Raw genomic sequence first — 26,684 nt, forward strand, 5'->3', positions numbered from 1 at the left:
TAAATACATGTGTGCCTGTGTGTCCCATGAAGGGCAAGATAGGATATGCACAAACTACTAAATTTCCCCATGGGGATGTATAATCTACCTGTGTTGTATCTCTCTGTCACTCATTCATTTTGCATTCACAGAACATTCAAAGAGCATGTAAGTATACCTTAACATCCTAACATACGTTAACAGCTTTAATATACATTAATAAACATTACATGATAATACAATTATAATTTTTGCTATCATATAATGTTCATTATTAATGTATATTAACGCTGTTAAGGTTAAGGTTAGGATCTTATGGTATATGTATAGGCTGCTTATGAATGCTCTTTGTATGCGTAATGAATGCATTATGAAGGTGCACTGAATGATCTATGAATGGTTTATAAAGGCACTCTGAAGGTGCAGTTAATGTAAAACGTTATCTTTTAAACATATTTCAAGCATTATTCATTTAGAACAAGAACTGACTCCACAGCACCACACCTTCAGACCTTCAGTGTTTAAGTCCATGCTTGATGTGATCTGGAGACTGCATGGTCAGCATAAGCCTGCCACGCCCATTAGCCACAGGCTTACCCCGCCCCCCCCAGGATGCCCCCCACATGCTCACATTTCCCTAACAAGGTCTTAATGACGCCAGTTGTACCACAGGGAGGGGCTCATGCTGTGTGGTAGGAACAGTGTAACATTCAATTGGATTAATAGCCTGCAGCGTTTTTCTTTGTCTTTCTTTAGTAATATCTTTTTTTAATCATCTTTCCATTGTCCCTCTGATTGTAGTCATCTACTGCGGTGACCCCCGCCCCCACCGTCATGCGTTTATGAGCAAAATGAAAGTAGATCTTTGTTAAAAAAAAAAAAGTTACCAGTTGTGTTTGTCCTCATATGGATACATATTTGCCATTCATATTTAATGGACTTTGATATCTACCAAGTACTGTGTCTGATTAAACAAATGGGATTAATAAAGCTGCAGCTAAAAATTGCTGAATACTTTTTTTGGAGTCTCAAGAGTTGGTCAACAGCAAGGCCTCAAGATGCACTTTTGGTGACCAATCAGACGGAGTTGCATTTTGTTTAGCAGAGCTAGATTGTGGGTAAGTGACTAGTGGTGGATGATGGGAAACTATGATAAGTTTGCTTGTGTAGAAATGTAAAGAGACATTAACACAACGCTGGTGATGTTGGTCTCCTCGAACCTGGAAAAGGACTGCTGTTCTGCAGGGCATAAATTAAAATCTACTTCGTCTGCATATTATATTTCAGATGAACTCCTTAAGCCACCATAACATTGTTTTACACTTTGTTTTACAGGAGAGTTATAAATACTGTATAGCATTAAGTTTGTTAATATGGCAAGGGAATTAATTAAATACAAAAAAGAATTTTAAGTGGAATTAATTTATTTTTCATCTTGAGGAAAAGTATGCTTGGCTTATTTTTTGCTAATAAAAATAATTAATATTTCAGAATCAACCAGAATAACAAAATGCACAACATACACAAGTCAACACTGACTGCAGTTTACGTTACATCTACTGCATTGCAGAATGCTTTCTGTCAAGAAAATTAAACTGGATAGTTTCTCTGTTATTGGGGGTTTGATTCCTGCCTTGCGCTGTATTTTGAGTTTGCATATGCTCTCGCTGTGTAATATGGGTGCCCTCCAGCTACTGCATTGTCCTCCTGTAGCACAAAGACATGGTGTTGGTCCATCACTCCATCCATCCATCCATCCATTTTCTACGGGCTTATGCTGTTCAGGGTCACCGGACACTAGCTGGTATTTCTGAATTCCCCACATTGTATCATTGTGTGTGTGTGTGTGCTCGCTGGGGGTGGTTATGTATGTGTATATATTGCATTGGGTCCCCAGAATGTGATAAAAACCTGTTATTTTAACATTATGTGGACATTTTATCGATCCCCACAAGAATAACCTCAGTTTAATAAAAATCTGTGACTGCAATCAGAAAACTAAAAATATCAGAGGTTACTTATGATTAAAGTTAGGGCTGGGTAGGGGTTAGGGTTGTCATGTTGGAATTAAAGTTTTCAGTGTTTACCCCTAGGAATGAACGGTCCCCACAAAGATATGAGTACAAATGTGTGTGTGTGTGTGTGTGTGTGTGAAGGGCATCCTGTCAGGGGTCAGGCCTACATAACATAACGGCAAGAATATCAGTAAAACATACAGACATGTGCTGTTTGTTATATTGGTTTGAGATATAGGATGTTATTGTGTCCAAAGGATGTTAAGAGAAATACAGTAAATGTCCAGCACTACAAATCAGTTAAAATATAACGTGAAACACTGTATATTGCTTTGCCCAAATATATAAAAAAAAACATGACATTTAAAAAGCATTTACTTTATTAATGCTAAATTATTGTGTTATCATATTGCAGTTTTAAATAGGTTGGACATACAAGATAGTCTTCAGTTAGGTTGTATAGTGATGAACTGTTTTATTTTAACCCCCACCCCCCCACATGGTGGAGGTGACCATTTTGCCCTCTGCTGGCATGGGACTGAAGACAGAGCGAAAGCTGCCAGGACATCCCACTGTTAGATGCTGTTGGGAAGATTAGCTACGTTCACTACGGTTTTCTAGAAGGTAGTTAAGCAGTGTTGGATTAACAAGCTTTTGCTAGTAAGTGAATAAAGGGTAGGAAATAGATCGCCTGCCTTGTTACGGACAAAGGCGCAAGACACATGGTAATGCATATATATTTAATTATGTATTACATTACAATGGTAACTAGATACTTCAGCCCCTTAAAATAAGCATCTCTCATTGTTATTTATTAATATGGACAGACTGGATATATGCTCCACATTACACATGCAGCTGTGAAAATGTTTTGACAGTCAAAGCTGCAGTAATTCTGTCAATACCTGAAATAACGAAATAGAGTTCTAGAAACTACTCAGGACCTTTGTCAATGGCTAATACAACTGCTGTCTGCAAAGAGGAGTCCCTGAAGCTATTCAGCATGGTTCTTAAATAGTTTGTAATGTGTTATCTTTGCTGCTGTCACTTTGCTGGTCTTGCAGTTGAACATGTAGTTTTGTTTTTTTAATAGTTGTGCTGTCAGAGTAGCAATATCCCAATAAACAAAAGCAGTGGCACATCCTGCCAAAGCCTGGCTCCCGGTGTTGCAGTAATTCTAGTTTTAAGGGCAGCTGCAGTGACATCTGAGGCGAACTGACTGGCTTTGAGGATTGAAGTGCAAATTTCACCAAGCATAAATGTGAAAAGAGACCATGTTTATAGTCTGTCCGTCCATCCATCCATCCATGCAGTATAGTATTGTTGTGAGCCAAGGAAGGCAGAGTCCATCACAGTGCATAAAGTTGCACACACGATAATAAACTACAGATAATTTAGAGATGCAAAAACAGTATTTCTTTGGACTGCAGAAAAGAAGTGGAGTATCTGGTGAAAATATGTTTTACAGTTCCACTCAAGCTTATGATCTTTGAGAATGTCCTTTGGCGTGTGCATGGCTATTAAAGAACATTTGGGCATTATGTGAACAATAGAGATTGAAGGGATGGGCAAAATAGAAACCCCAAATGATACATTTAGGACCTGATAAGGAGCAGGGCCACCCTTTGTCTTCAGAACAGTTTCAGTCATCCTTGGAATGCAGTCACACAAGTCCTGAACGGTCTAGTGGGATTGAGGGTCATATTTTAGGAAAAGCCTCTTCCCTTCTCTGAAGGGAAGAAGAAGGTGTTGATCTAATCTGCACTCTGTGCTCCAAAACTTCACATAATTGTTCAGCTGTTGAATTTTTAGCACAATCATCTTGGAACATGGAAACATAATCTGTCAATAATGCTAAAGCTTATGGAGCACCTGGTCATGTTAAAGGTTCCCATATCCCTTGCTCATCATATAACCATGTAGAGCAATCACTGGACCTAACGATTCTCACAAGGATGCAGCCCATGCCAATGGAGATTATTCTTATACTGTATAAATGCTAACAACAGAAATCAACTGGGATGTAGGAAAAGAATAGCAGATGACTTGTCAGACCATATTACGTTTTCCCCATCACTTGGGTTCATGGTTTGTGCTTAGTTACAATGCTTCCTAATTTGGCGTTTCCTTTTTTTTCAGGTCCTGTAAATCCACGCCTATTTTTTTAATGCATAAAAGAGAGTGAGTCAGGAAATAGGTCCCCCTTTTTGTCTGATGTATCATTTTATATATTGATCTGCAGATCTTCCCTGCAGGACACTGTGCAACTGAACGTTGAATGGTACTGGGGTCAGTGGCGATAAATTAAAATGCAATACGCAGGATGGACAGGTGCAGTTTGCAGCCGCGATGTATCGGAGCGATAATTGCATTTTACTCTGCGGTCTTAAAAAATGCAGCCCCTCCTGGTCCGAAAGTTGATCAGAGGGCTACTGCAAACCGCCAGTGAGTGAAATATGAGTTCAAGTTTGTTCTCACATCAGCACTGCAGTTTTGTGTTTTTTTAAAGGCTATTGCAGAATGAGGAAGCAGCTTGGGGTGCATTTCTCATGCACTTAGTAAACAATGCACAACTTAATGGACAGAGACCAAGCGGACAACCAAAATAGCCCAGAGGTTTTAATGCTGTGAAAATTGGAATATTCTCTATATTTGCAAGGAGGGCTATATTGTTGGGACTGGTTTAAGATGATTGTGGGAATGAAATTGATATGCAAATGAAACTGATTTGAAATTTACCAACATCCACACTGTTAAACTAAAACCCTAAGGCTTTTAATTCCCTTTCTCTATAATTTAGATCAGAGCCAATTTTTTTATTGCATTATAATGTGTCTGTGATGCAGAAAAGTGGAAGTGGCCAAGTGCATACTGAAAAATGCATCTGAAGATGGAATTTCAGTCGATACATTAACTAGCCGTTATCTGTTATAAAAACCGTAAGATGATTCTTGAGAGAAGGGTTAAAAGTACACAAAATACAGAAATCACCACTGACATTAGTATGAATCGGCTACACATGTAAACTTGATTAAAATTTTGTCTGCTGATATACATTTTTTTTTGCTTCCTGTCAGTTGAACATTGCTTAATCCCACACACTTTTTTTAAGTATCAGACCCTTAAAAGTATGGTAAGTCCATAGTTTCCTGACCAAAACCATCTTGAGTTAAATGTCTATCTGAGAAAAGAAAACCTGATTCGAACTAAAGTGAATCTCTTACAAGTTGAAATGACTGCATTAGCCAATCATTAATGCATAAATATGGAGCTTTCAGTGAGTGGTTCCTTCTGAAGCGTAAAATCTCTTAATGTGGTGAAATATCATCCTAGAATCATCCTGCCTCCACTCTTGCGGCGTGGCACTGAGCAGCCGGGCTATTGTGAGGTTAGCTGATGAGTCAAGAGTTAAGCTCAGGAGAAAAATGTTGGCCTAACGCGTTTCTTCTATGCAGCATTATATTTCCTGATTTCTATGTCTTGTGATCAAAATTGTAGCCTTAAAAAGATGCAAAACATATGTTTCCTTGATTATGGATTAATAATCAATTAATGCTGGGGCATGACGTGCGGGAATTTTTGTGCAAGGCGCGCCGCCGTGTTCAGTTCCAGAAGTAACAAGCGGGCGCTGGATGGGTTTGAGGAGCGCCAACTGCAGAACTCCAAAAGGCATGCCGCTGTTTCATCACTCACCGTGGCAGTGTGCTGTCAGGAAGGACACATATAATTGCCATAGGGATTCTGAACGATCGTTCGTTTGCTGATCGGTTTCAGATGTGCTGTGTTCTGCATCTCCCTGCTTGTCTCTCTCGTCCAGCTGAAGAGGAGTGTCGGCTCTTCCTTGTCCCTCAGCCGGATATTTAACTGCAACATCCGCAGGGCATGTCAGCTTCCTTATTTCATGAGCGGCGTGGAAATGAACATTAATTATTGATTTTGCCTGACATTTCTTACAGAAATACCCTTCCGGGCCATCTAAATGTTTTTTTTTGTGTGCAATGTGAGTCTTTTTAGTGCTGCATGGCGCACATTTTGTTATATAACGTATGACTGAAAATTTATCAGAATAAAAATAAATGCATGAAGAAAGAAAAAGAGAGAAATAAAAAGAAAAATAGGTCTGCAATAGTTCCTACTAAACGTTAATGGCTGTTTGATCTACTCAGCTCCATCACAGATTCTGGCTTTTTGGGGCCATTTTGCTGGAAAAAGGGGCTGACTGGGATAGAGTGGCTCTTCAATTAGGGATTACTTTGTGCAGCTCACTGCCTCCAACCTTACTGAAGATCTTCACTAATGCCACTCTCCATGCACTCAGCTTCCTCGGAGATGAGGGAATTGAAATGATTGGATTAGGATTAAGACTTTTTTCCCCCCGTCTAAAATGGAACAAAAAAAGTTTAAATCCAAGTGTTTGCACATACTGTACATGTGCCTGCACATAGTAAACCTCATCAAATGATGGTTTTAGATCATCTTTCTCAGAATAGTAGTTTGTCTTATGAAAACGCTGCAGGCAAGAAAATATCCTGGGCCTGAATTCTGTGTGGAAGAATATTCTAAACACATACCAGTTGCTTCAAGTGGGGGAAAAAACAGGTGCTGGTACTCCCCTTGTTATTCAGTACAGTGTGCCGGTACTCCCCTTGTTATTCAGTACAGTGTGCTGGTACTCCCCTTGTTATTCAGTACCGGGTGCCGGTACTCCCCTTGTTATTCAGTACCGGGTGCCGGTACTCCCCTTGTTATTCAGCACCAGGAGCTGGTACTCCCCTTGTTATTCAGCACCAGGAGCTGGTACTCCCCTTGTTATTCAGTACAGTGTGCTGGTACTCCCCTTGTTATTCAGTACCGGGTGCCAGTACTCCCCTTGTTATTCAGCACCAGGAGCTGGTACTCCCCTTGTTATTCAGTACAGTGTGCTGGTACTCCCCTTGTTATTCAGCACCAGGAGCTGGTACTCCCCTTGTTATTCAGTACAGTGTGCTGGTACTCCCCTTGTTATTCAATACCGGGTGCCGGTACTCCCCTTGTTATTCAGCACCAGGAGCCGGTACTCCCCTTGTTATTCAGCACCAGGAGCTGGTACTCCCCTTGTTATTCAGTACAGTGTGCTGGTACTCCCCTTGTTATTCAATACCGGGTGCCGGTACTCCCCTTGTTATTCAGCACCAGGAGCCGGTACTCCCCTTGTTATTCAGCACCAGGTGCCGGTACTCCCCTTGTTATTCAGCACCAGGAGCCGGTACTCCCCTTGTTATTCAGCACCAGGAGCCGGTACTCCCCTTGTTATTCAGCACCAGGAGCTGGTACTCCCCTTGTTATTCAATACTGGGTGCCGGCTATTCAGTACCAATAGATATTGTTGGTGCCGGTACTCTGAAGAGAAACAAAGAGGTGCTGGTACTGTGTACCAGTGAGTACTGGCCCACTTCAATTATTGACACATACCATCTTCTCCTCAGGGTATCTTGCCAACCACTCACGGGATTTTTGTTCTGGGATTCCTAGTTCATTAGTTACAGACTGGGTAGAAATAGCAAACACTGAGACTGCATGCTTGTTGTTTCATCACTGGGGAATGTGCCGTACTGTACAGTTCTTTTCCAACCCACATTTCATCAAATGTTAAATATTTTCACTTTGATTTTCCTTTTATCATTATATTACCATCAATTTTTAGAACTGAATGGTAAAGGGGAGTGATGCCCAACACAATTTTTGTAAATCATACCTGTGTATTTGTAAAGAACAGCTGGTTGTACCTATACAATGCCAATTTCCTTAATTTGGTACAATTTCCAGTACTACTTCAACTGATTGTGTGCTATATATAATTGTACCTAATCATCGTATTTACCTCAAATTACATTGTTCTTCTTAAATCATGGGGGTAGTGATTGTAGCATCTAGCATGAACTACAGTTGGCAGGTATTAAAACGTCATATTGTCATACATATACAGAAGTAGCCAGGTTAAACTGCATTAGTGCATTAGTAATGTCATTCTAGTTAACTGTAATTTACCACCATATTTCTGTACTGCATATTTTCCACATTTTTTGTTTTCAACTTTTCATATCATAATCCTCTATCCTACTGTTTTTTTCCACTTTTATCAAGATTTAAATGTGATATACAATTACCTTCTGTAATACACCCAGGTTTCTGTCCATTTTACAAAGCTGCTTATCCTAACTGTTTAAAGGACCACGGTAGGTCTGAAGCTGATCCTAGAAGATACATGGCAGTAAGCAAAGACTGCTAGTCCATCACAGGGTCACAGTCACACACACACACATGCACGCACGCACACACACGCACACACACACATACACACACACATGTCAGGTATATCTATCCTTATGGGGCCTGCTCATTCACTTCTATGGGAAAAATGCTAAAGCTAACTATGACAACCTTAACCCCCACCCTGCCCTAACCATAACCATACGTAATCAAGCAAAATACAAGAGTTTTTGCTTTTTTAGTCTTTTCATAGCAGTCACCGATTTTTATAAAATAGAGTTTTCCCTTATGGGGACCAGGAAATTGGTCCCCATAAGGGGAAAAAAAATGATATTTATCACGTTATGGGGACATTGCGTCCCTATAAGGATAGGTATACCTGCTCACACACACACACACACACACTCATGCACAAACGCACACACACACTATGGACAATTTGCAAACACAATTCACTTAATTACCTGCTTGTTTTTGGACTGTTGGAGGAAATCTGCACAAACACAACAAGGACAGATTCCAGGCACAAACGGTCAGGGGATATCCAGTTTAGAAATACAGCATCCATCCCAACAAAACTTCCAGATGAATATCCATTTTATCAGAGTTCCCAGGGAATTGTTTGAATTTGTCCATGCCTGCTGGAACATATGACCATATGAATTCATCACACGCTAAACTGATTAATCACGACTGCCGACAGGTCTCGTCTTGCCAGCTGGCAACTGATGTTCAAGGGGAAGAAGAAATCTCATCTTAAAGCTCCTTCTGCCTGTGATGGAAATCAGATGCTTATGTACTGCTCTTATACCGAGGACTGTTGACTTTTAATTTCTTTGCTTGACTTTTCAGCTTGACTGAAAACTTGAATATAGAACACAAAAAAATTCCACTTTAAAGTTATACAATTTTTAGTGAATAAATAAAATTTAATTTCATGCCTTTTGGAATAACTAAATTAACATAAAATTGAATGCTGGTACTTCCCACCTTACATAAGAGTTATGTTCTGTCAAGTCTTGCATGCATGAGTTGAAATTAAGGTAATTAATATGGCTCTGTAGTTTTAAAGCAAATAAACTAAAGTTCGTTCATTCATTCATTCATTCATTCATTTGATCTTATGCCTACATGGAGTAGTGCAATAACAATAACTGTGAATACTGGAAACATTATTATGCTGCACTGAACAGTACTGTTAATCAGAAAGCTGTTATTAATGCCATGCAACACGCACACATGGGTAGAAACCGTTCAAGCCAGAGCCGATGCTGAGTGGGAAATATGAGCCATCTGCCTATTTTTTCAGAGCATCAAGTAGTGAGATTCCGGCTGCAATCTTACATGTTTACCTCCATTTTCAGTCCATTTAAGACTCTTTACAGTATGATGGGTTGGATTTGTAGAAGCTGATGTTTTCCTGTATTTTCTAGTTTAAGATGATTATTTTAATGCATGCTAAAAATAGTTGCACGTAGATGTTTATTAATAAATAAAACTATAAGAATCGTTTGGGGTGGAAAAGCCGGCAGACCTTTAAGGGCTTTCTGGATTCTGCTTTCTCCTCATATCAGTCCAACTATAAGGGCTCAGTCTAATGATTTTTGCAGTGTCCTTGTTTTTAAAAATAAACCTGCATCTTTTCATAAATCCAGCGAGTATCTCTGTCTCTGTTCTGAAATCGACATCAGCAGCTGACCCCGTGGTTAGAAATTTCCAACCCTCCCGTTTTTTTTTTTTGTACAAACGCGTTTTTGTTTTCCACACAGCCGCTGGTTCAGAAATAGATGTGCCTTTTCAAACAGACTCCCTGTTACCCTCCTCTGCCCTCTTTCTTTGGCACTTTTACTCAATGTTCCCATCATATTCAATCAAATGCAGGGCGCGGATTAAAAGGAAAAAATACCCCCACCATGTTATGGAGCATCACGGTGTGTAATTTCCAAAGCACGAGATTTATTGCCCTTAATAGAGTTGTGCTTGTGTTGATAGTTTAATACTGCATGCGCTTTAGTTATCTGCATATCGTATTGGACAAAACAGTTCTGTAGCTGGTTTTTAGTCGGTCAGAATTCTCAGGGCAGACGTGCTTTTATTTTGAAGGTTTAAAAGTGAAAAAAATCTACATTTCTGTTGTTCACAGGCCGAATTAATCACATGCTTACTCAGAGAATTGGGGTCGTTTCGCAGTAAAACTAAGTTTTGGGATGGTGTTTGGATATTTTGTCCCACTTAGAAGCAGATTAATGCCAATAACATGGTCTGTATCTAGGGGAGTACTGAATTACTTACTACTCTCCGTGTTTTGGAATTAATCACATAGTGTTTGCAATAAAAAGTATCTATGCCTTCAGATTAAAAGCTGTAATAGCACTTTGAGTCAAACAACTTCTTTAAAATGATTCATTAATTCAGTGTGCTAAATAATTTATACACACTGAAGCATTCTGGATGTTTGCACTGTTGACATCTTATCAATGTGTATGATTTGTTTTCATTCAATTCATGGTGTATTCAAGCAAAGAGCTCCCAAACATCACAATATGACATTTTACACTGAATTGTTGTGCACTTAAGCGTTTTAAAACCAGTTGAAAAACAGAAGTTATTTAAAGCATTATGGCACACACACACACACACACACACACACATACACGTACACCAATCTGCCCATCTCCCAGAATGGTTTACCAGTGCATTGCAGTGAGCTGGAGCCTTTCCCGGGAAGCACAGGGCATCTATACGGGGATGGAAATATATACACATTTGTAACGTTTGGTGTAACACAGGGTGAAGTATTGGCATGAGGCTGGAAGCCACGGTGGGAATGTACACTCTGTTCGGAGACACGGGTGGATCGGGCAAGCCCCTCCCTCCACAGCGTGGGTCAAGGTGCAAGCCAGCACCAAGGCTCCTCACAGCACCAAGGCTCCTCACAGCACGCGGCGGCATGTGGTGCACTGCGAAGAGGAATCTCAATCCAGTGAAAAGAGGAAAAAAACAAAGTACAATGGGCAGTGCTCGATCAGAGGGCCAACTGCTAGGGTGACAGATCAGTCAGAGACATCCAATCTGTGTGTGTTATTTTTGGACCTTGGACACTGCGTACCTGGGCATGGACTGTCATTTTGCTAGTTTCACAAGACAGTAATGAAAAAAGGAACCCAAATTTATTTAAATATTTATTTACTTTTATTGGGGTGCTCCAATCGTTTCTGGGACAGCACCCATAGTTTCAGGGATAGCCCAGTATCAAGGGTAGGTTTTGGACCTCCGCAACACTGTATCGGACAAATGGGTATAGAAAATGGATGGGTGGATAGATGGATGGATGGAACCAGGAATATATTCTACAGCAACCTCATCTTCATTTCATAACATCACCGGTGTTGAATAGCAGGTTCAGTCCCTGGCCCAAGGCTGGGCCAAATCAACCAATCACAGATCTTTTTGGTTATTGTAAACAGGACTGGCCTTTTGAACTCTTACACTCAGATAACACCCACTGGCTTGTCCAGACAATCCTGTAGTGCTCCACAGTTCTGAGAGCCTGTTGATTGCATGTGACAATGCTACACTTTCATCTTTTGTTTGTGCTAGATACACAACAGCGTAGGATTCAGTTTGGTATTTGGGGAGACACAACTTAATAATTCATTGGGGGGGATGAATGATGCCAAAACAAATATTGGGGGTAGACGTCCCTCCCGGTTCCTACGCCATCGGAGATGCATATCTACTTTTGCTTACTCTCAACTATAATATGTGGTTATGCGTTATGAAACTGCATCTAATACTACATATTATAGTGGGATATGATATTTTGCTTAAAAATTAAACAAATTACTATACATTGTTACCTCATATGTAACAAATAAAACCCTTGAATCTTTGAAGTTATATAGTACTTTTAGAATATCTTGTGCTTACATCCAGTCTGTCTGATCAGAATAAACTTCCTGAAAGTATATCTACTCATTCTGAAAAAGCAGAAGGCAGTAACTCATAACATGCTTTTATCAAATATTAAGGACCGTTTCAGTTAATTCTGTTCATGTGATATATAAGTTTTGTACTAACTTAAAAGTCAATGGCGACCTCCCATTTTGTCCCTCACAGTCCCTTTTGTTTTCCAGCCCCTGTTTAGTTCAATTCAGTTTTTGGTTTCAATAAAACCCCCCTTTGTTCACCCAAACATCTGCATTTTGGGCCTTCATCCTGTGGTTCATGACAATTATTCAAATTCAGGCAAGTTTCTACATCACATAATTTCCTAATCCTCTCATGTTCTCATTCTTGGTACTTAATTAACTAATTCTTTAGTCAAGTCATCAGTTTAGGAAATCTCATGATAGAACAATGTCTTCATTGTATACTTAGGGATTAAAACCTTGGCATTTGTCTTAATTGGCTGAGTATTTTTTAATGTCAGTCATCTCTTTTCAGCCGCAGAAAGTGCTCATAAACAGGAAATGCTCATACACACAGGAAGTGGTCACAAATGGGTTTCAGTGTCTGATTTTTACATGGTCTTTCACCCCATTAATGACATTTATTCATTAATTTATTGGGTGGTGCCTGATAATATAGTCCAGTCTTTTGGATGAAGGTAAACTTCAAACCTTCATTACATCACTTGAAATGGCACTTATTCAAATTCATTTGCTGGGAAAAAAAAAATCTGATTATGAAAAGGACATTATTAAATATTCATGGTTTTTTAATTTTGCACCAGGAAGCAGCAGGAGATGCCAGCACTGTACAGTGGCACGGCACACTCTGATCCGCTGTGCTCCTGTCAGCACACTGTGCCGCTGCTGTGTGTGGGCAGCACTGGGGCCCTGGCATCCCTGGAGCTCCGCTACCGTGGTAACTGAGGGGATGTTGCTCGCAGAGAAATACCCATAAAACCTTTAAGCAACACCTGACATGACTGTACGTGCTCACACCTATCGCGCCACCTACGGATGATCGATAACGAGGCCCGTCTCTTCTTGGATGTTCTGTTGCCGAACATCTCCTGGCTCACAAACAAGGTACAGATCACCCACATATTGGCGTTTACCTGCAGAGTTGGAAGTCAGGCTCACTGTTCTTAGCTGTTAACTAAGTTGCCTTACAGTGAAACGCTGCATAATTACTGGTAGCAAAGTAGTCTTGTGACTTTAGGCCTGGGCTCTAGGTTAAATCTCTGTGGAGGTGGTGCCATGTTTCCCTGCAGTAATGTTTTTTTTATTAGATTTTTTAGGCACTGCCGTAAATCATCTTGGATGTCCACAGAGTGAAGCTAAAGCCACAATAATGGCATAAAAAGCATAAATGGGATGAAAAATCATTCATGGTTTCTATCACCAGCCCATCTGTCCCCATTGCTTTAACCCCGTCCTTCCTAGAGAGAAAGTACCGAACCGATGGGCTTATGACCGGTGAGGCCAGGGGCTGTGAGCAGCCGCAGGCCAGGCTTAAATCTTAAGTAGGGGGCACGTGTTATTTCAGCCTGGGGTCATATAATGTTACTTATTTGAATAGCTTTTCATATGTTGGGCTCCACAGAACCATCTTGTACTTGATAACTGTCACTCTTTGGAAGTTTAGCATACAGAACTTACACCTAATCCTTGACATCCTCGGACAAAAAGCAACTGCAAAATAAAAAAATGCAAACGTTATGGTAAATAATACAGTGAAGTGCAAGTGCGTGCAACAGCAGGCTCTGCGTTCTTCCTGAACGGTAATCCACACAACAGCTTTGGCTTTGAGCTTTATTCCTCATCCTTACTCTTATCACGATGCCCTGCTTTGATTTACATCCAGCTGTTACCACATTTGCCACTCTGGAAAAGGTAGCCAATTGCGTAAACCGGAATGTGAAGATACCAGCCATATAACAATTCATTTTCAACAAAAGGATCGATACTAAAAGGGGTCTTCAATTTTGAAAGAATGCTTCATCCAGCATAACGCTCCACATCAAATCACAGTCCGTGATCTTATTGGCATAGTTTTTAAAAAAATATTATTTAGACATCTATGTCAGTCTGGTCTTGGTGGACCTTTACGTCATTATACACATTTTGTCCGGAGACACGTACAGGTCAACGATCCCTAAGACTACAAGGCCAGTATGTGTTTGTGTAAGTGCCAGTTTTTGGGTGTGAACAAAGGAAGACTGTACTGCAGCCATGATAGTTTCATGGGGGATCCGCCCTCCTGGCATCTTCTGAGAATGTCACATCATAGAGTGTTCCTTCTCCTTTATGTGTGTCTCCTTGGATTATGGGGTAAGTAGTAATTCCTTCAGCATCACTGGTTTCCAGTTGTTCCTATCCCTCTTCAGATATCAAAACAGGGAAAAAAAGATCAATGAACTATGCAAATGTGGCGTTCGCATCACTGAAGCAATACAGTGGTTTTAAAAATGGTTACACTGATTCTTAGTATTTATGGAAAGCACGCTAAATTGATTTAATTAATGCAGCAATAACAGTAGGTTGAACCATTTGGAGTGGTGTTTTGTTTCATTGTTGGATAATCACATTATGAAAAGGAATAAATGCTGAAATGGCAGTATCTATAATTGCATAATAGTAATACTTTTGGATGGTTTGATTTAATCTTATGTTAGGAATGCTCATGACTGCTTAGGGGCAGGGGATGCACTTTATCCATCATTTTTCTAAACCACTTATCTGGTACAGGGGTGCAGGCAGAGGTGGAAAGTTTCGGTCCAGAAAGTACAAATCCAGACCAAAATTTTGTTTCAACCAACTAGTTATCAGATATCAGAATGCCTGTGCTGGTTTTCAATGATGGTGTTCAGGGGTGGACAATGACAACTCCATGATGCTTACTAACTGTCAATGTGACTCTTTATACTGAACTGGTTTGTTGAAACAAAACCTTGGTCTGGATTCGTACTTTTTGGACCTGAACTTTCCACCTCGGGGTGCAGGGAGCATATTGGAGGAATCACAGAACACAAGGTAGGAGATAGATGACCATCCTTGGGGGGCGGGGCTATCAGGGGGCACACACACAATCATTTGCGACAGGTGATCTAGAGATGCCATTGTACGTCTTTGGATAGAATTAACCTGTAGGAAACCCAGTCAACATGGGGAGAACATGCAGACTGCGTACACACAGAGCCAGGGCAGGATTCAACCTCACGATCCTGGGGGGTGTGGGGCAACAGTGCTAGATGGTGAGCCAGCACAATGGTACATTATGTAATGGATGATGATGATGATGATGATGATGATGATTATTATTGTTGTTGTTCATGTTACTAGCAGGAACAACAAGAACAATAATAATACTTGCTCTAAACCTTTATATTCCAGCATCCTGATTTACTGACCAAACCAGGGATAAACATTAAAGAATTCTCCTTCATACGAGCTTTACTGCCAAGGTCTCGGAGGGCTGGTTTACATGAGTGCGCCTGACAGGCTGCTGAGCCGCCCCCATGAGCGTCAGCAGCCTTGCTGGATCCTGCACGGCTTTGTCGGATGTTACCGGCATTGTTCTTATTTCCCGATAGGAAGCCTTCAAAATATCAGAATGCCTGAGCTGGTTTTCAATGATGGTGTTCAGGGATGGACCAGGACAGATCCATGATGCTTATTAATTGTCAGCCATAAATAAAACTTTATAGAGACATACTAGGTATTGCCAGATGTGATCAAGCACTGAGACTGGGGGGCGGTGATATATTCTTCTCTGTGGCAAAGAAGTTAGGTTTAAAGTATCCCCGTCTAATGAATGCTACTTTTACTCTTAATTTGTTGTGAGTTATAATGGTTGCAGTCCACTAAAGAGTGTAATCTGTAGGTGGAAGAATGACTCACATCTCTTGTTTGTGTTTTTTAGGTGACTAAACTGAACTCCCACAAACAAGGTCCTTTGCAAAGAACACTATTGTGGTTTCCATCACTGTGAGTCAGATACATGACTTCTCTCTAACCTTGCTCTGGAGACAGGCAGGTTGATGATTAACAGTGCCGATATGCAGCGTCCTCCCTTTCTTGACTTCTCTGAGTGACCTTCTGAGAATTTCAGCCCAGCGATGTAAAAACCTTGTCAGAATATTCACCCACACAAATGTCTCCATAGAATATCTGCCCTGAAATGTGGTAGCTTCAAGACTATGGCTGCTACCAATACGAACATCACACAACCGTCTGGCCAGGTTAACAGGGAGGGCACTACTTTCAGAACATATTTACAAAGGTTGTGTTGCTTGCAGGCAGCATGATGGTGCAGTGGTTAGCACTCACACCACTGGGACCTGGGTTCAAGTCTCTGGCAGGGTTCCATGTGTGTGGAGTTTGCATGTTCTCCCCGTGTCATTGTGGGGTTTCCTCTGGGTACTCTGGTTTCCCCCCACAGTCCAATAGCATACTAAAGGTAATTGAAGTTACCAAATTGTGCGGGTGCCCTGTGATGGGTTGGTGCCCCATTCTGGGTTGTTCCCTGCCTTGTGCCTGTGACCCAGTATAGGTTAAATAGTTTTGGAAAATAGATGTGTTGATTGTTGGGAACTAAGTTATTAAAAATGCTTAAATTCTGTCTGTTGCAGACCTGTAGTGTGTGTTTGTGGAAAATATGATGAAGAGTTGCAAGCAAACTGCAGCAAAGGCTATGGCATTATCCTTTGAGTTTCTCATCCTCTCTGTGACAGGATTTTGCTGTAACTGCTTGGAGACGTATTCATCGTACTGTAAGAATCGTGCAGCCATTTCTGGCACACAGAAGCCTGTTCCCGAAACACAGAATGTTTCAGTAGGCACCTATGTACCTGATTTTATATAAAGACAGATAAAACATAGAATATTTCAAAGTGTTCTAATGGTTTTCTGATGCTCGCTTTGGTTTAATGAGATCCTCCAAGGTGTTTCTGACCGTGAGTTCTGACACCACATGTTTGATTATGAGTGCTGGGCTGTACCTACAGTATGTGAGCAGATGGACTGACCGATGGATGGACTGATTGACTGACTGACTGATGGATGGAGTGACTGACTGATGGATGGAATGACTGACTGATGGATGTGCTGACGGACTGACTGATGGACAGGCTGTCTGACTGACGGACTAACACAGGATGATCTGCTACCCAGTGCTGGTTTCAGCTTTAACTAGAATTTGAAACATGCTACAACAGACTGAAGAGATTATTTTCATGAATATTTAAAGAACTGTTTATAGGAAAATAATAACTTCTATCTAAAGACCATTTTATAATTAAGATGTTTTGTTGTCATCCACATGGCTTCCTAAAGTACCTTAAATTTGAATTCAACTTGAGAATTCAGACCATCAATGTTCCCCTGACTGATCAAAGCACCACCCGTGTCTCAATAACATCACGCTGCTGTTTTTTTCCCTCAGATAATTTCTATAAGAAGTCCTCTGGATGAATACTACTTTCTTAATATCTCCTTCTTCTCTCTAGTAAGTGGAATGAACAACCAAAGTTTATACAGCTGTAGCCCAGCATGGAAACAACCTTTACTGGTGCCGTCCTGGAGTTATCGCTTAGACGCAGCCTGCCATATGGTGGCATATGGGCCATTATCATTTAGTATGCATGCAGTGGGGCTTGGATGTGTCTGACAGTCTTTTAAAATGCAGACACACCTGTCTTGTTTTCTACAACAAGTAAAGGAGCAAATGCATCGTGAGACCGACAGTACATTAAATATTTTAAAAAGAATATTTGTCCTGTGTAGAAAGACTTCCTTAACGGGAGGTTTTCTTAGCGTGAGGTTAAGCAACGTACATCCGGTATTGATATTTGGGAAGCGTATAGTAGGACCACATCTTTATTCTGACTGTTTGCTCTCCCTTAGATGAAACCCCCCCCCGCCCCCAACCCGAGGTTCTGTTCATAGAGAGGCTGTCACGTTCCCGAAAGGGCTCAGAGATTTTCCATGAATCATCACGCCTTTGGCCTGGACTCTGAATATCTTGCTGACAAGTCCACCATCACATATACTGTTCCCATAATCAATTATGCAAAAGGACAATATTCACCAGCAAAATAAAGGATAAAGTGAGGAAGAGAGAGGGGCCATGCTGAGTGAGATGCTATAATGGGTTTAGCATTCAATGGGAAGGAGTTACCTTCAACACCTTGAAAGTGTTTTACTGAAAGGTAACAATAAGTATTGACAAGTATCCATTACCTCCAAAAGTGTCTGTTTAAAAATATCTTAAGAACAGAAAAGGAACTTTGAAGCCATAAAAGCAAAGACATTAAAATATCTATATTGAAAAATTTATATGAATTCAATAAGGGAGGAATCAAATACTGAGTCATCTATTCAGGAATTATGATCAGAGTGTTTAACATACAAGTATCACGAGGCAAACCAGCCTTGAAGATGATAAGAGCTAGATAAGATTTTAACAACTCTGAGCTATTAGTTAAGTTCTCCCCAAGCGAGCTCGATGGGCCGAATGGCCTCCTCTCGTTTGTATAGTTCTTATGTTCTTATGCCTAAATACTTTCAGAAGGTATCTGCCTTTGAACGTACATGTGCAGGTAAAAGGATACAGCAAGTAAATAGAAGGTCTATGGACTCCCCTATGCACTGCATGATGATGTGAGAAGCTTAGTGGGTGTTATCAGATGGCTGCCCCCCCATGCTGCCCCCCCGTGTTGCACGCTTCCAGGTTCCATTTCTTTCCCATGTAATGGTTGTGTCCAGTTGGTTTCATGCAAATAATCCATTCCATTATCAAATAATGCAAGAAAGAAGGTCAGCCAGACGGCTTTGATTCTGGTAAATCTGAGATCAAAAGGGTCTGCCCTTCCATTCAAAAGAACACAGAGAATAAGCAAATGGTGATGCCCTAATGGGGAACAATTCTGACTCTTAACTTGGCTCAGCATTTAGATATGAATAGTTTAATCGTCCACCTCCCCCCACCCACGCATGTGCACGTACACCTGCTGCTGTTGCTTAAATAAACCAGTTTGTGGGATTCATGAATAATGAGTACTGCCAAATGGAGGAACAGTCATCACAGTGCCAACTAATGTAGCAGACTAATGTAGATTATCCTAGTATTAACTACACAAGCAGCCACATGCTACCAAACCCCGTAGATGAGTAAGGGTATACTCACACTAGCCGATGCATACCATGCCTGAGCAGGTTAGACCCCCCCCCCCCAAAGTCCAGTTTGTTTGACTAGTGTGATTGTTCCTGGGTCGCTTGATAAGATGGGCCAGAGCACAAGTAGTCGGATTAGGGTTCGGTACGGATGCAGTGTGATCCCTAGCTGAGCCCAAGTACGGAACACTGACATGACATCAGTGATGCGACTGACGCATGCATGCAACATGCACCCTATACAGGAAATGGACCTGGAAAGCGCTACCTGACTGGCTGGCAAACATGCTCCTATCGTCATGTGCTACCTGTTTCCATGCCCAACACTCCTCACAGAATCCAAGCACATAATCTTAATACCATTTTGCAACCTTTCATAAATAACATTTTATTAACCCAAACAAGTTCTTAACTGCATTTCCTTCAGTCATTGTTTGCAATGAGAGCTTAGTCTACATTAAATTTGGTGCACTTTTTCTAAAAATTCCAACTTTATCTATGAATTAAAGTGTGGAGACATCATTATTCAAAAGGAATCCATCTGCTGTAAGATATTCGTCCAAAGCATGACTGTAAATTTTAAGCATTTGAACCAAATTGCAGTACAATCTGTCCTCCTTATCACAGGCTAATAGTATTTTAACTTATGGGTTCTGGTAGTTAGCATAGTTTCATAGATGGTTAGCAATTAGCATGGTTTCCTAGGTGGTTAACAATTAGCATAGTTTCCTAGGTAGTTAGCTATTAGCATGGTTTCCTAGATAGTTAGCGATTAGCATGGGTTCCTAGGTAGTTTGCAATTAGCATGGCTTCCTAGGTAGTTAGCGATTAGCATGGGTTCCTAGGTAGTTTGCGATTAGCATGGTTTCCTAGCCATAATGAAAGTGAGTGTAGTTCCCTGTATTTTTCTTCCTTCTGATTTTTTTTCCCTCATGGTTCTGAGTAAAAACCCTGTACCATGCCTTGTATACCAGTAAACAGACACGTCTTCACATAGTACACATGAGCTTCATGAAGCAACAGTTTCTTTTAAGAAAACATCTTACTTTTTAATAAAATTGTGTTAGTCAGAGGAAGAAGTAGTGTGGAAAGATTTACTGGTATAATATAGATTCAAGCCTTTTGTCTATATTCAATTGTTCAATTTCCATTAGAAATCCAATGCGTCATGAGCATCCACATGTTATATTCAGTACATTTGTTTAATTTAGATGGACAGAACAGGTCAGTGTGAAGGCCATCAAAACCTATTAATAATGAAATGCCTCTTTTGGAAAGCTTCTGCAGTATCTGGCTTTGGGGGTTTGACAGTTAATATTATAGTAGCCACAGCAGATTTTAAAGTGGTGTCATTATTGCATATTCCTAGTCTTTGGTTGCTAAAACAGAATAAAACCAAAAGTTTATGCTGATTACACGGATTTAAATTATTTTCTCCCAGGGTAGCATCATACATCAGTTTAATTATATTTTTTCTATTCCAATATACTCCCTATCATTTAAGTGTTTTTTTAAAAAAATAAAATAAATCTGACCCGGTGAATGGTAGATTAAAAGTTAATCTTGCTTCTTCGAGCCCTTAAATTGAGCCTTATGTGAACCTCTTAAACCTAAGTGCATGTTCACCAGTGTTTCCCAATCCGGTCCTCAGGGACCCACATGACAGTCCATGTTTTTGTTCTCTCCCAATTGGGGAGCAAAAATGTGGACTATCCAGCAGGGAGCTGGGAGGGAGCAAAAATGTGGATTATCTGTAGGTCCGTGACAAACAGGTTGGGAAACACTGAGGTACACTACACAAGCATGAGCACCATGCCAGCACTAAGCAATAGTGATCCACTGGAATGCAGATACATTATTCGCTAATGCACAGTCATGCATTGTAAAGAGTTATTTGTTCTACCCTAAGTTTTGTACTATTATTTAGTAAAATTCAGCTCCAGAACTGACATGTCTGTGTTTCTTCAAATCGATTCATATCATTGTGGATGGCCACAAGATATAAGTGCTCATTCTGTATGAAACACAGGACTTTGTTTTCACTAACTTGTCATTTCATTTGCTACAAATGATTTAAAAGAGATCCCTATACTCTGCAGCTGACCCACCTAACAGGCAGCAGGCTGAGAACTGCCCTTCGCAGCTGGGAAACTCGTAAGGAGGGGGAGGAGGTGTCAGTGTCATGTGCAGATTTCTTTCAAACCCAAAACCCCAAACCTATACATAACTTGTCATTTTTAGCTGCATGTGTTAATTCCCTCCCTAATAAAAAAATATTTTAAAAACGTAGTACTTCATGCTTCCCTAGCGAACTGTGGTAATGTTAACATCAACAAGCTGAAATGCTGCATTATTGTAATTTAAGATTATTCCCTTCAACTGAAGGAGATCTATCTATCTATCTATCTATCTATCTATCTATCTATCTAGTACCATCAGTACACAGATTTGTCATACAGACTTAGTGACAGCATTGTGCCCAGCTAACTCATGCATATTGTGGCTCTTATTTTAAAGAGGCACCTCTATAGACTACTTTCCCAGTGCCTCGCTTTCTTCCAGCTTTTGTTAAGTGAGCAGCTCTCACTGTTGAGCGGCTATAATGTGACCTCAGTCCTCTCTGCCCCCTAATGAATGGCTCAGATGCAAACGGCTGGTTGACCCTGTAACCTTGCCTTGTTTGTCTTCCTTTAATTGGCTGGTGGTTTCTGTGCCGATCACAGATTTCATGCACCACACTTAGTCCTTGAACTGTTGGCCCCTGTTGTCATTTTTAGCCGCCCTTTTGCCCTCAGTACAACACTCCCATCAGCCAGTAAGGAGCGGGACTGCAGGAGGACAAAAGTTTCCAGCCTGTCCCTGGGAATAGCTGACAACAAGTCATTCACAAGTGCTTTTGTTGATTTTTATTGATTAGCTATCTAAGGCAATCTCTGCATCCCTAACTATGATGATAATTTTAGTTTAATAAATTTCCAGTAAGGGAAACTAACAATGTTGGTGCAGCCATTTTAATTTGTTTTTTTATAAGTAGCTGTAGCTGATTTGGCTATCCATTTTCAGGGTGTACCTTTCCGCCATCACAGGGATACTGTCACGCCCAACCAATCTGCCCCACCCGTTTCTCCCTGTTATGCATCAGTCTTACCTCTTGTTCCTCCTGCCCTTGTGTAACACACCTCAGCAGCCTCTCGTTCTGCCCCCTACTTAGTCTTTGTATAAAGGTGTTCCCCAGTCCTGACACTGACCTTGTTATCCTTGTTAGTCTAGTTATCCACAATCTTATCCACAAAGGACCGGTGTGTATGCAGGTTCTAGGGATTTAGGTCAGCTATTCAAATCCAGGTGTGAGGACTCTTCAGCCAGTCCTTAGTAATCCAATTAGGGAGTTGCTGCGAAGACCCACATACCCAACAGCCCTTTCTGTATAAGACTGCCACCCCCCAATCTAGTTCCAAATCCCAATTCTGAGCTTCCCTGCAATCCCTTTGTTTTTCTGTTTTGACAGTTTTTCCTTGTTTTTTTTTTTTTATTGGAATAAACCCATCTTGTTTTTGTTTTGGTCTGGATTTGTACTTTCTGGACCTGAACTTTGCATTTCTGATGTTTGCCCTTGGTACTGAAGGTCACCTTTCAGCCAAAGACCAAGCCACAGAGTGAAGCAGAATGTGAACAGGGCCCCCAGCCCACTTGGCTTTTCACTGCACATGGCAGGCCGCTTCTCCACACTCTATAAATCTTCAACCTGTCACGACCTTCAACCTATCGATCCTACTGCAGCCCAAAAGATGCAACGTCATTGGAAATGAAGACACCGGTAGATCCCCCAACCCCCACCTGAGTCTGATCAAGTTTAAGCCACAAGGCTGGATGATTATTGACGTGTTTAAATTGCCATTCTCAAATTGATAGGGCTACATTGTGCAAAATTTTATGCAGCAGGAATTAAGGTTGAAAGCACCATTAGTCTCAGGCACGAAATAAATTGGATTTCTGTGTTTGCATAAAAATCACAGGCAGTTAGAAGGCTTACAGCCTTAAAGAGGGACCAACACTTTTGACTTGTGAATCAATTGCTTTTACAGCTGCCACTTTGTCTCCCGTTCCTTAACCTTGTAATTGTTCTTCTTCATTATTCTGACATTTTGATACCTTGAAGACCATTTTAATTTCTTAACATACATATATACCTATTTCCTACAAATTTCTTTCTTCCTATTATTCTGAACCTTTTCACAGAAATGATTTCTACTCAGACCAAGGTAATATTTCTCCAGGGCTGGACACCTTTCAGAAAACATTGTTGAGAAAACTTTGTTCAAAAGCCTACAAAGCATATAGAAATGACACCAACATTAAGCATATTTGATATTGATCTACAATTCTGCTTTTCTTGACTGTTTGTCATCTGAACAACCGCCTTCAGTTGAAACTGGATTAAATGAAACATTGACTTTTCCATGTGTTATAATATAACTGCATTCAGGGTAATCTGCGGTTTTATGACATTACATAGATCTGCAGATCATCCTTTTTTGAGATTAGCAAATTTTCATTTACCTGGTCAATATGGCTTTTTGGAGGGTTGGAGATGAAGGTTGTCTGCGTCTTGCGTTTGCCAAACCAGTCTTGGCCTTCAGTTTCTCACGTTTAATTCCTAACGAGCATCAAGCGGCCGGACTGAATGGTAGCAAGATATTTCACGGTGAGGGTTCACCTTTGCCTCCGTCATTCATTAGTGGTTCATCACCTCCGTTCATCTGAGTCCGGGATTCAGTGCTACCTAAAGTGACATTTAGACTCACGGCCACTGGGATCCTCTGAGAGGATGTGCCATTTAATGTTCTCGGTATCGGGGGAGTCACAGTGTCAGGCCCGGGCATGAGCAGATACTTCTGTTTGCAGCGCAAAATGATAGGGAGCCTTAAACCTATCAAGTCGTTGTCTGGAAACATACAATTCGAAGGGTGTAATTTTCATTACATGGCTGGTTTGTTTTATTTATTATTAATGCTGAGCTATTTTCCCAGCACTGGCATGTAGAGATGGGATGGAATCCCGCCACCTGGCTGGTCCCCGGGTGCTCGGCGCTGGACCGTGTGCGACGCCGGGCAGCCATTCCGTGGCAAGCGTCCCGCTGATGATGGGATCATGTGATACGGCTGTCATCCCTCTGTCTCGATGCCCAGTGATGCAAGGAAGATAAAGTCAAACTGCCGTTTTTACTCACTTTCTGTCACTTTTGTAGTGGTTTAGAATTTCTACTACTGCTAACAGGTGCAGTCATTCCAGGAGAACCACGGCGCTGGTGAAATCTTAAATCTGACGGGTCAGAAGGATAATGATTTATGTTCTGTAACCAAGCAATCATAGTTAACATAAATCAATAATAACACAATTACTACACCCTTAGCTTGCACATTTACACCTAAAGATATTATTTTGACAAAACCTTGTCTATAGAATAACTGATTTATCTATTGTGTAATTAGATTGTTAATCTTATTATTTGATTCTGTCGTGTGCCCTACCCTTACATATTTAATCATATTACTTTTATATTGTTTGAAACGGCCTTAAAAACCTTGACAAGACCTTCTTCGAATCTCATCTAAAACTTCCCTCTGGCTCCATACACCCTGTAACCTTCTAGAAGTGTAAAATTAGCCAGGCTGGTTTCATAAACCCTTTAATTATGTATACCGCAAATTTGTGATTATCAAAGGTCATGAGTATCAAATAAATACTACGGCTGTGATTAATGTATAATTTATAATTGTCAATAATTAATTAAAGTAATTAACCTCAACATAATTGTTATCTTGCAATTTAATTATTATGTTTACTACATTCCACTGGTGTCCAGCACAATTTAATCTGTAAAGGAGGACAAAAAAACACATCATGTCTTCTCTTTATCCAAAGCAGGACTGGGATGAGTCTGTGGCAGCCCTGCAAGCTCAGGGCACAAGGCGACGTCGACGTGCCTGTGCACCTCAGGGCCCAGTGAACTACATGCAGTTTAAAATCCTGTCATGCATGTTAAAAAATTGACTTTGTCAGATTAAGCCAGACAGGGCATTGTTTGCTCATTTTATTTTATAGGAGCAAGTGATAGATGTATAAAAACACTCTAAACGATTCACAGACGGCTACTCTCTTTGTGAAGTACTCACATTTGCTTCGCATTAAAAATTCAGGATTACTGACACACCGTATATAATTTAGCAGGCAAAGATCTTGACACAATTTCTTGTTCTGATGGTAAAATCTTGCTGTTCTCTGAAATCAATATCTATTTTAGTGAAACCGATTACTGTTTCGAGGACTTGGCTTAGTAGGCACCTTGCCATTTACGTTTGTCCTCCGTAGTAATTAAGCTGTGTCTGTCCACAGACATTCAGCTGTAAACCATATTTATTGCCAGTGTGATGAATCTGTGTTCTTGCCTCGTGTCACCTTCTGTAATTTGACAGCCAGTGCCTGTTCTGCTCACGCTGCAGAATTGGTTACTCTGCATTGTTTATGGTTCACACCCCCATCCACATCCACACATGCACATATGTCTGTATTGTTTTATTTTGTTTCAGTGTTGATTCATGATATTGTTCCTCACTTTACTAGCCAGCGTGTCTTTATGCCGAAGCTGATGCCCTTGTTTTCTGCCAAAAACTAGGACCAGACATTTAAAAACATTGTGAAATGTAATTTTTTAACCATTTAATATGTCTGTCTGCATCATTCAGATTGAATTAATGATTAAATGAATATAAGAAATATATTTAATACAAATTCCAATCGCCTTGCGCCTGTCATTTCTGGGATAGGCTCTGGACCCCCGCAACCCTGCATAGAACAAGCAGGTATAGAAAATGGATGGATGGACAAATTACAATAATTCTTTTAACTGTTTGCCCCCCTCCCCCCACCAAAAAAAATCATGGATCCAATAATTGACCTAATGAGGTTAGTAAATATTGAACTTGGACCATTATTGATTTTGCTAAATCTTCCTCAACTGTAGAATAAATTGTTATCCCTAGTTAAATTGCAGAGCTTTTTTAAACTTTTGAATAAAATCCACAGATGAGAAATATTACACAGCCAAGACAGCAGAAGACATTCTGAGACAAAATAAATTTGCAATCGAGGGGCAATTTAAAGATTCAAATCTATCAGCTTCCATTAAGGAGTCTATTTGCATGTAACAAATCAGGAAGAATTTGCTATCTTATGTGGATGATGATCAGGGGAGGACAGTCTTCCAAACTGGAGTCATTTAATTTTATGGGTATTTTCGCAGAGAATACATAATGAA

The 26,684-nt window shown here is 40.5% G+C and overlaps 1 long non-coding RNA gene across 1 annotated transcript; it reads right to left on the reverse strand.

Annotated features, from left to right (window-relative positions):
* Positions 1-1,534: 1,534 nt before the first annotated feature.
* On the reverse strand, positions 1,535-24,378 carry LOC140578151 (uncharacterized). The gene is made up of 3 exons (XR_011982173.1): positions 23,927-24,378; positions 5,688-5,858; positions 1,535-1,686 (listed from the first exon to the last, which is right to left on the reverse strand). It is a non-coding gene; the product is annotated as an uncharacterized lncRNA (long non-coding RNA).
* Between the last annotated feature and the right edge of the window lie 2,306 nt (positions 24,379-26,684).

The sequence above is a fragment of the Paramormyrops kingsleyae genome, chromosome 13, assembly GCF_048594095.1.
Source record: "Paramormyrops kingsleyae isolate MSU_618 chromosome 13, PKINGS_0.4, whole genome shotgun sequence".
NCBI lineage: Eukaryota > Metazoa > Chordata > Actinopteri > Osteoglossiformes > Mormyridae > Paramormyrops > Paramormyrops kingsleyae.